Source organism: Rattus norvegicus, chromosome 1 (assembly GCF_021556685.1).
Source record: "Rattus norvegicus strain SHRSP/BbbUtx chromosome 1, alternate assembly SHRSP_T2T, whole genome shotgun sequence".
Lineage (NCBI taxonomy): Eukaryota > Metazoa > Chordata > Mammalia > Rodentia > Muridae > Rattus > Rattus norvegicus.
This window is the reverse complement of record NC_141534.1, coordinates 205,220,453-205,228,179: the sequence shown is the minus strand read 5'-3', so window position 1 is coordinate 205,228,179 and position 7,727 is coordinate 205,220,453.

Sequence of the window (7,727 nt, the reverse complement as noted above, 5' to 3'; positions counted from 1 at the left end):
ACACACACACACACACAATTGGTTACTTTTTCCACATCTCTAACTAGATACCATCTAAGAAGCAGCTATAGGAAGGAAGAATTTATTTTAACTCATCATGGCCAAGAAGACATGGCATGGGCATGGCTCTTGACTGTTGGCAGCGGATGTGAGGCTGCTTGCTTACATCTGGGTTGATCAGGAAATAGAAAGAGAATAGGAAGATCACCCTGCCAGGTCTTCCTCCAGCCAGGACCCGCCCTCTAAAGGTTCCACAACTTCCCAAAAGAGCACTACCATCGACACATGGGCCCAGAATATTCACACTCTAACCATGGCTCTCCTAGGTCCTACACAGGGTAATGACAGCCCAGTGACTTTGCTGTGTGTGTGTCCTGAGCTATCAGCATTCCCTGAGCCTCCCAGCAGTTTCTGCACTGGAACTGCTTACCACACCTCGTCAGCCAGGAAGGCAGAAGTACAGAGAGACCAAGTAGTTCACCTAAACCACACATAGGAAAAGGGATGAGTTGGAACTGGTATCCAGGGACTCTAGTGGGACCTAGCCTCTGCTCTATATAGCCCAGGAACCCCTGCCTGTGAGAACCTCTTCATTCTGAACTCAGGCAGCTTCCGTAGGTCCAGCCAGCTACCCTTCCACGAGCCCATTTCAGCCCTGCTCTCGCGTGCACTTTGACTGTGAAGGGGCTCTCCACATTCAAGCCTGCTCACAGTACCCAGGGCAGTGCCTGCCAGCAAAAGACTCACAATAGCCTCATGCTCCAGGATGTCTGAAATAAATCCCACACTGGCACAACGAGCTAAACCTGGTGTTTGTGATTCCTGCTGCTCTCCAACCAGGACTTATGATCCCTGTGGGTTTGCTCAAGACTCTCATACCCTTGCTATCTGTGTTTTCTGCTCTGCTGCGCATGGTTGATTACCCCTCACAAGATTGTCTTGAAGTCAGATTCCCTGAAGACTGACTACAGGTCACAGAGAAAGACCCAGAATACAGTACCTGCATATCCAATGTGAAGGCTTACAGTTGTTACATCACACCAATGACCAGAGAAGGCATGGCAGTTACAAGCACAAATCTGTAGTCCTGTTCCCTGGTACATCACCATTGACAGTTGCTGGGACTAAGTACATCTTGAACTTGCACCTAGCAAGCCACTAAAACCCCAAGCCAGGAGATGATCCATCTAGAAGCTTCTTCCTATAACTAAACTGCTTCCAGATGAATACCACCCAGGGGAAGGATGCCCCTGTGAAAAGACTTGGGAACCTTGACCTCTTCCTAGTGGAAGGGAGGGTTCAGGGGATGATAACCCTGGCTCTGTTCATTTCTGAGCTGTCCCTTCTACACATCCCAGCCCAGACAGATGGGTAGATGGGAGCGTCCTGCACAGAGCACTCCTGTGCCTTTATAAATGCCACATCTGCCTTGCTGAGTTAATTAACAGAATAAAAACGGTTGTGTGTGTGTGTGTGTACGCTAATGCCACTTTCCATAGCAGCAGCATGAATAAAATAAAACCATTCCAAATTCTGAGGAAGACAAGAAAGAGTTAATCCATTTATCAGTGTCCAATTAAATACCTCCATTTTTTTTTCAGAAAATAAATTTCCATAATTCTTTCCTCAATTAGGCCAATAAACTGCTACTTAAGTGTTTTTCTCTTAAAAGTTTTCCTAATTCCTCACTCTTGACTCTAGAAGCCAAATGCTCACATTGAGCAGTTGGGGAAGGCAGACAAAGGCTATCCTTCTGTCTGTCTTCCATCCCTTCCTTCCCTTCTCATCCGTCCCAGCCCTTGTCTCTCCTCCACTGACATGGGAGTGAGTCTATCTGCAGCTTTAAGTTTGACGCAGCCTCCTAGAGGAAGGCCTGAGTGCCAGGCACTGCCTCTCCACTGAGTGACAAGTGACTCTGTAGGTCTGATCCCCTGTAGACGAACAATACAGTGTGTCCCAGGCTTCTGAGAGGACATAGAGAGATGTAATAAAAAAAATGCCTAGAACATTTTGCAGCCCAAACACACCTTACACGTGCCCAATTGTTCTTGGCTCAGATACTACATGGCTTCTACCTCCAATCACCACCCTGAATTGGGATACCTGGGCTCTCAGGGAAAATAGCTGACACTTGGGCTCAGATCCCTTCCAAACGCTACACACCAATGCTCAACTCTCAGACTCCTCACTCCCGGTCTCCTTCAGTGGCATTTGCAGGGACAACATGCACATCCACTGCCTAGCTTGACAGCTGGATCCCTGGAGCCCTGAAGCAGCCCTGTGACCACCTCTATACCTTGAACTATGCCGATCAGCATGCTTGGGTCTCACAGAAAGGCAGAGCCAGCAGGCAGACTGGTCTCTTGAAGCCTCTCCCCATCAGCTGCCAGCCAAGAAAGACCTAGGAACGCACACTGGAGCCTTTAATTGCCAACTGTGATGCATCTTTCCAATATCCTAAAGCCCTGATGAAGATGTGCACGAGATTAACAGAAGCAATTAGGAAGACGAGCCTTTTGTCTCATCCTGTGCAGAGTCTGCTTCTTATTGGCCTTATTTATAATACCTCCCCATTCTCAGAGTCGGGGAACACGGAGATCTAACACAGCACACTCAAGCACGTCCCTAGTAATTATCTTTGCAGGGAAATGAGGACAAAAGTGCAGGATGAATCTCAGTGTCCGCGAATGGTGTGAAAACCGCAAGCAATAGAAAAATGCCTCTGGGTTTGTCTTCCCCGCCACCATCCTCTGTGTTGGCTTCATGAATCCTTTGTGACCCTCATGAAGGGATTATGTCTCCTGTCTTAGTTAAGGCGTTACTGCTGTGAACAGACACCATGACCAAGGCAACTCTTATAAAGACAATATTTAATTGGGGCTGGCTTACAAGTTCAGAGGTTTAGTCCATAATCACCAAGGCAGGAGCATGGCAATGTCAAGGCAGGTATGGTGCAGGAGGAACTGAGAGCTCTACATCTCCATCTGAAGGCTACTGGCAGAACACTGGCTCCCAGGCAGCTAGGATGATGGTCTTAAAGCCCACACCCACAGTGCCACACCCTTTAATAGTGCCACTCCCTGGGCTGAGCATATGCAAACCATCGCATCTAACCGGCATTTCTGACATGAAAGAACAATGTTTATAAATGGACCCCAGATTCTCAGGATATTTCCACAGCCTTGCTGTCTGGGTCAGAAGAAGGGAGAACACAGAAGCCTAGCGCTGAACACCTGAATCTATGAGGAAGATGTTCAAAGGACTCCCAGGCCTTCTCCCAGGATTACAAGTAGCCTATGCTGGGCTTGGGTACTGAGCATGTGGAGCAACTGCTTTGACTCCCCCTGGTCAATAAACTATGCCATAAAAAATCACTCAGTGTGGTAGAAGAGACTTCTGTCCTATCTGCTGCCCACTGTGGACAGAAGCACTGAGGGAGAAGGGTCTGCTCCCTGTATGAGGCAACACTTCAAAGACTCACGGGAAGATAAGGAATACTAGGCTTCAGGCCCCTGCAACTGGTCAGGGATCTGTTAGATAACTACCATTCCTGCACACCTAAGGGCAAAGAGCATAGACTTATCCATGCTAAGGAGGAAGTTCCAGTACCAGGTGTCACTGTCTACACCCAGGACTGACCCTGCTCTGGACACAGGAAGACAGCCAGGTACCTACCATCAAACACACAGATCACAGAGGGTAGTTAGTGGTCCTCTGCTCTTCAGAGCAGGGGGCCTGAGACAGAAGCATATTGGCAAGGGCTGCTGTGTTACCAGCCTGCAGCCTACAAGGCCTGAGCTACTAGAGAATAGGCTGGATGAAGGGAAGAAGAGGCAGAAAGAGGAAAGGGGAACAGAGAGAGGAAAAGAGGGACAGATATCTAGAGGATCGAGAAGCAAGAGGAGGGAGAGAGGAAAGAAAGATCAAGAGACAGAAGGAAGAAAGGGGGAGGGAGGGAGAGAAGGAGGGAGGGAGGGAGAAAAAGTGAAGGAAATGGAGAGAGGGAGAGAGGCAAGCCCATGACCAGTCTTTGAAACAGCCAGACAAAGAGAAAGTCAGAGTAAAGCATGGGGTCTCTGCCAAGACTGAGAAGCAAACCTTAAAAAACCACAGCAGCTCGCCTGCTTCCCAGACTGCCCAGGTAAACAAACCAAAGGGTCACCCACATCTCCCAAGAGAGCAGGTGACCACCAGAGAACATGCAATGCTGCCATTCTCTGCTGATGTCCTGGCCCTCCAGCCACCTGCTCTAGCCCCCTAGATTCTCGTTTTGGAAGCAGAAGGCACGTTGGCCTAAGTCCTGTGATGTGAAATGCCTGGCTAAGCAACCAAGCCTGGTGTGAGCCTGGTGTAGTGCTGGAGCTAAAAACAAGGACCCTACCCTACAGACCAAACCTTCTAGAAAAATCTCCCAATAGGATGCCCAGGAAGTGCAGAGTGGGATATACAATTGATCTTTAAACATGAATCTGAAGTCACAAGCAATTGCAGAAATATGCAGAGGCAAAAAAAAAAAAAAAAAAACAGAAAGGTGCCATGTCTGGGATGGGTACTGATTAGTGTCCTAGCTCCATGTTTTTATGGAGGGAAGTGAACTGTTACAAGGTCAGTGCACCAGGGAACGAGGTGAGAACATAGGCTTTAGACAAGGGAAGTGTCCCTTGTACATATGCAGAACTCTGGCCCTGCCATGGGTCTGGAACCTAAATGAACACTTCATGAAGTCAGGGAAAACTCACACAGAAAGTAGACTAGAGTTGCCTCATACAGGGCAAGTCTCCCTGCAAGGTCAAATTCCAATCAAATACTCCCACAAATAAAGCCACCAACATGCACAAGAAAATAAGACACAGTGAGTGGGGGTTTGAGCGACAGTGTCTGTATCCCAGCAATTCAAATGATGCGATTGTGATTGACAGATGTAAAGTCTCTACAGGGAAGATCCTTAAACCCGTAAGAAATGTGTCGGTGGAAGAGCTTAGGCAGTAAGCCACAGAGCACCCACAGCAGAGGGCAGCAGATGACTTATGGCCTCTTGTCCCACACTCAGAGCCTCATGGGGTCAGGAGAGGGCTGGCTCTCTTGCTCTCCTGGTCCTCGGGTCTTATGGTGACTATGTCCATGGGCAGCCCAGCCTGAGGAGGGTCATGTAGACCCCGCAGATCCCACAGAAAGTTCAGACTTACTCTTGTGAATCCATCTACCATATTCTAAGGGCATCCAGATAAAGTAACCCTGATGCTTACAGGAAAGCAAAGACATTCAAATAGTGGGTATTCTTTGTATAAATCCTATAGCAAGAACATTGACCAGAACCTGAGGGAACTGTTTAGACTTTCAAGGACCCCTCTTAAAAAGCTACTGAATGAGAACTTCCGCACAGGAGTCTACCAGTAAGAGCTTCTCAAACATTAAGGACCGGTTCAGAATCAGGAATGCATGGTGAGACCCAGTTCTCAGGGGCAAAGAGGTTAATTGGAGAATTGGGAGGAGGTCAGACTTGTTTTTTCCTGACTCTTGGCATGTCAAAGGGCATAGTGTGCCAGACATGAAAAATGGAGATTGCAGAGAACTCTTGACAGAGCTCACAAGACAAAACAGAATGAACACATGTAACACTGAAATTAGTGAAGAGGGTGAATTTCAGGATATGAGTATTCTATCAAATATTAAAGATTCATTGCAAAAATATCTAGACTCAGGTAATGGCCAAGCTGAGCCTCTTAGCTACTACCTCAGCTCCTCCCCAAATCGAGCCCCCTCTCCAGATCCACCCTTCCAGATCAAATCTACCGTCTCCTCTTAGATCTGCCCTCCCCTCCTCTGATGTTCCCACCCTTCTCAGATCAATCAGCTTCCTCATATCGGCCTCCCTCCTTAGATCCATTCTCCCTCAGAATCAGCCTCCTCTTGTCAGCTGTACCCTCTCAAATCTACCTTCCTTCCTCGGATCCATTCTCCCTGTTCAGACCCAACCTTTTCTCCTCAGATCTCTCCTCCCCTCCTCAAGGCCACTCTCCCTCCCTCAGATCACCCTCCCTCCCTCCCTCAGAGCTACCCTCCTCCCTCAGATTCACATTCTTCAAATCTGCCCTTATTTCTGCCACCACCTCCCATGCTCCTGTTGCTTACCGTTTTCCCAGTTAATCTATGATCCTCCTAGCACTGAAAGTCCCAGGAGCTCCCTAATTCCCAGAAAAATGACAAAATAGCTCCTCTCTTTCAAAAACTGGGCCTCTTCCTTCAAAATTAGCCATCTCAATTCTCATCAAATCCCCCAGTTCCCAATCCCCAACTCCCCAGTGAGACACTCATTCATTTCCTGGTGCAGTCCATAAGGGCCACTGCCTATGTGTGTTCAAGTTTGGGCTCTGTGACAGTTGGTTTTAGTTGTCAGTGTAAGAAAATCTAGAGTCTTGGTGGGGGACCATCTAGATTAGGCTGACCTGTGAGCATTTCTGTGGAGGATTATCTCAATTACATTAATCAAAATAAGGAGATCGGGGCACCGTTTTCTAGGAAGGGGATGCAGAGCTGTGTTAGAACAGAGAAGGCAAACTGAACTACATTAATTCGTTGTTCTATGCTCTTGGCTGGCTACAATGTGACCAGCAACTTCAGGTTTCTCCTGCCTCAACTTTCTTGAAATGATGGGCTATAACATAGAATGATGATTCAAACAAGCTCTTTCTCCTTGGGTAGCTTTTATCAGGGCATTTATCACAACAACTGGAAATAGCACTGAGGCTTCTGAAAGTGCAATAATGGTGCCGTTGCCTTCTCAAGTCTTAGTGTCCCCAGCTAAAAACAGGGGGACATGTTCTCCTCAGCTCTGCAGCCTTGTCCTCCATCTCCAAGACTCTGAATATTCTCCTCAGTGTCAGAGCCAGCTCACGGGGCAGTGGACCATCAATAACCTTCATGGCTGCTTTGCAAATACACCAGCTCAACTGGGAGGCTCCCCAAGATCACATCTAAGAGCAGGCCCTTTGCCAGCCTGAGTCCGGGAGGAGACAGGCTTGGGGGGCGATATCACCCCATTATCCAGTAAACAGAGGCTAATCCTGGTCAGAGATCACTCAGGGTAGCCTGAGAAAGAGCGGCATTTGCCTGTGCTGAGAGCTTTATACACATACACAATTGTAGGGAGGAAGAGGTGTGGAGATTCAGCTTCCGGTCCCAGCCAGTCGGCATGGGGCAGTCTCGTAGCATAGCCTGGGGGTCCACACACAACACTGTCAGACTTCTCATCATAGCACTGTGGGCTCTGAGACATGACTGCTTTAAAGTAGGGATAGTTCACATCAAGCCAGGACTGGGGAGGAAAGAGCCCCTTAGTATCAAAGTCCCACTACAAACATTTCCACCCTGTCCTGTCCTTCGTGGCTGACATCCAACAGCTGTGGTCTCCCTCTACCCACAGAGCTGGCTACCCAAAAGGGGTCCTTCCACAATCTGTGAAGCTCCCGATGGGAAGATGTTACTTGGATTCTTCTTTCCATCCCTCTCTTCCTCCCCCCCCCCCCACACCACTTACCCTCCTGAGGATCCTGACTCTATAAAGAACAGGACAGGGGTGCCCTCCTGTATTAAGTTTCAAACCTAGGACAAATGGCTGAGGTGCCTACTTAACACATCAAAGTGAACCTGGCCTCCAGGTTCCCCCAGCACCCCTCAGTCCCAGCCTGTTATGGTTGGCACACCCCATACCAGCCCTATACCCCAAA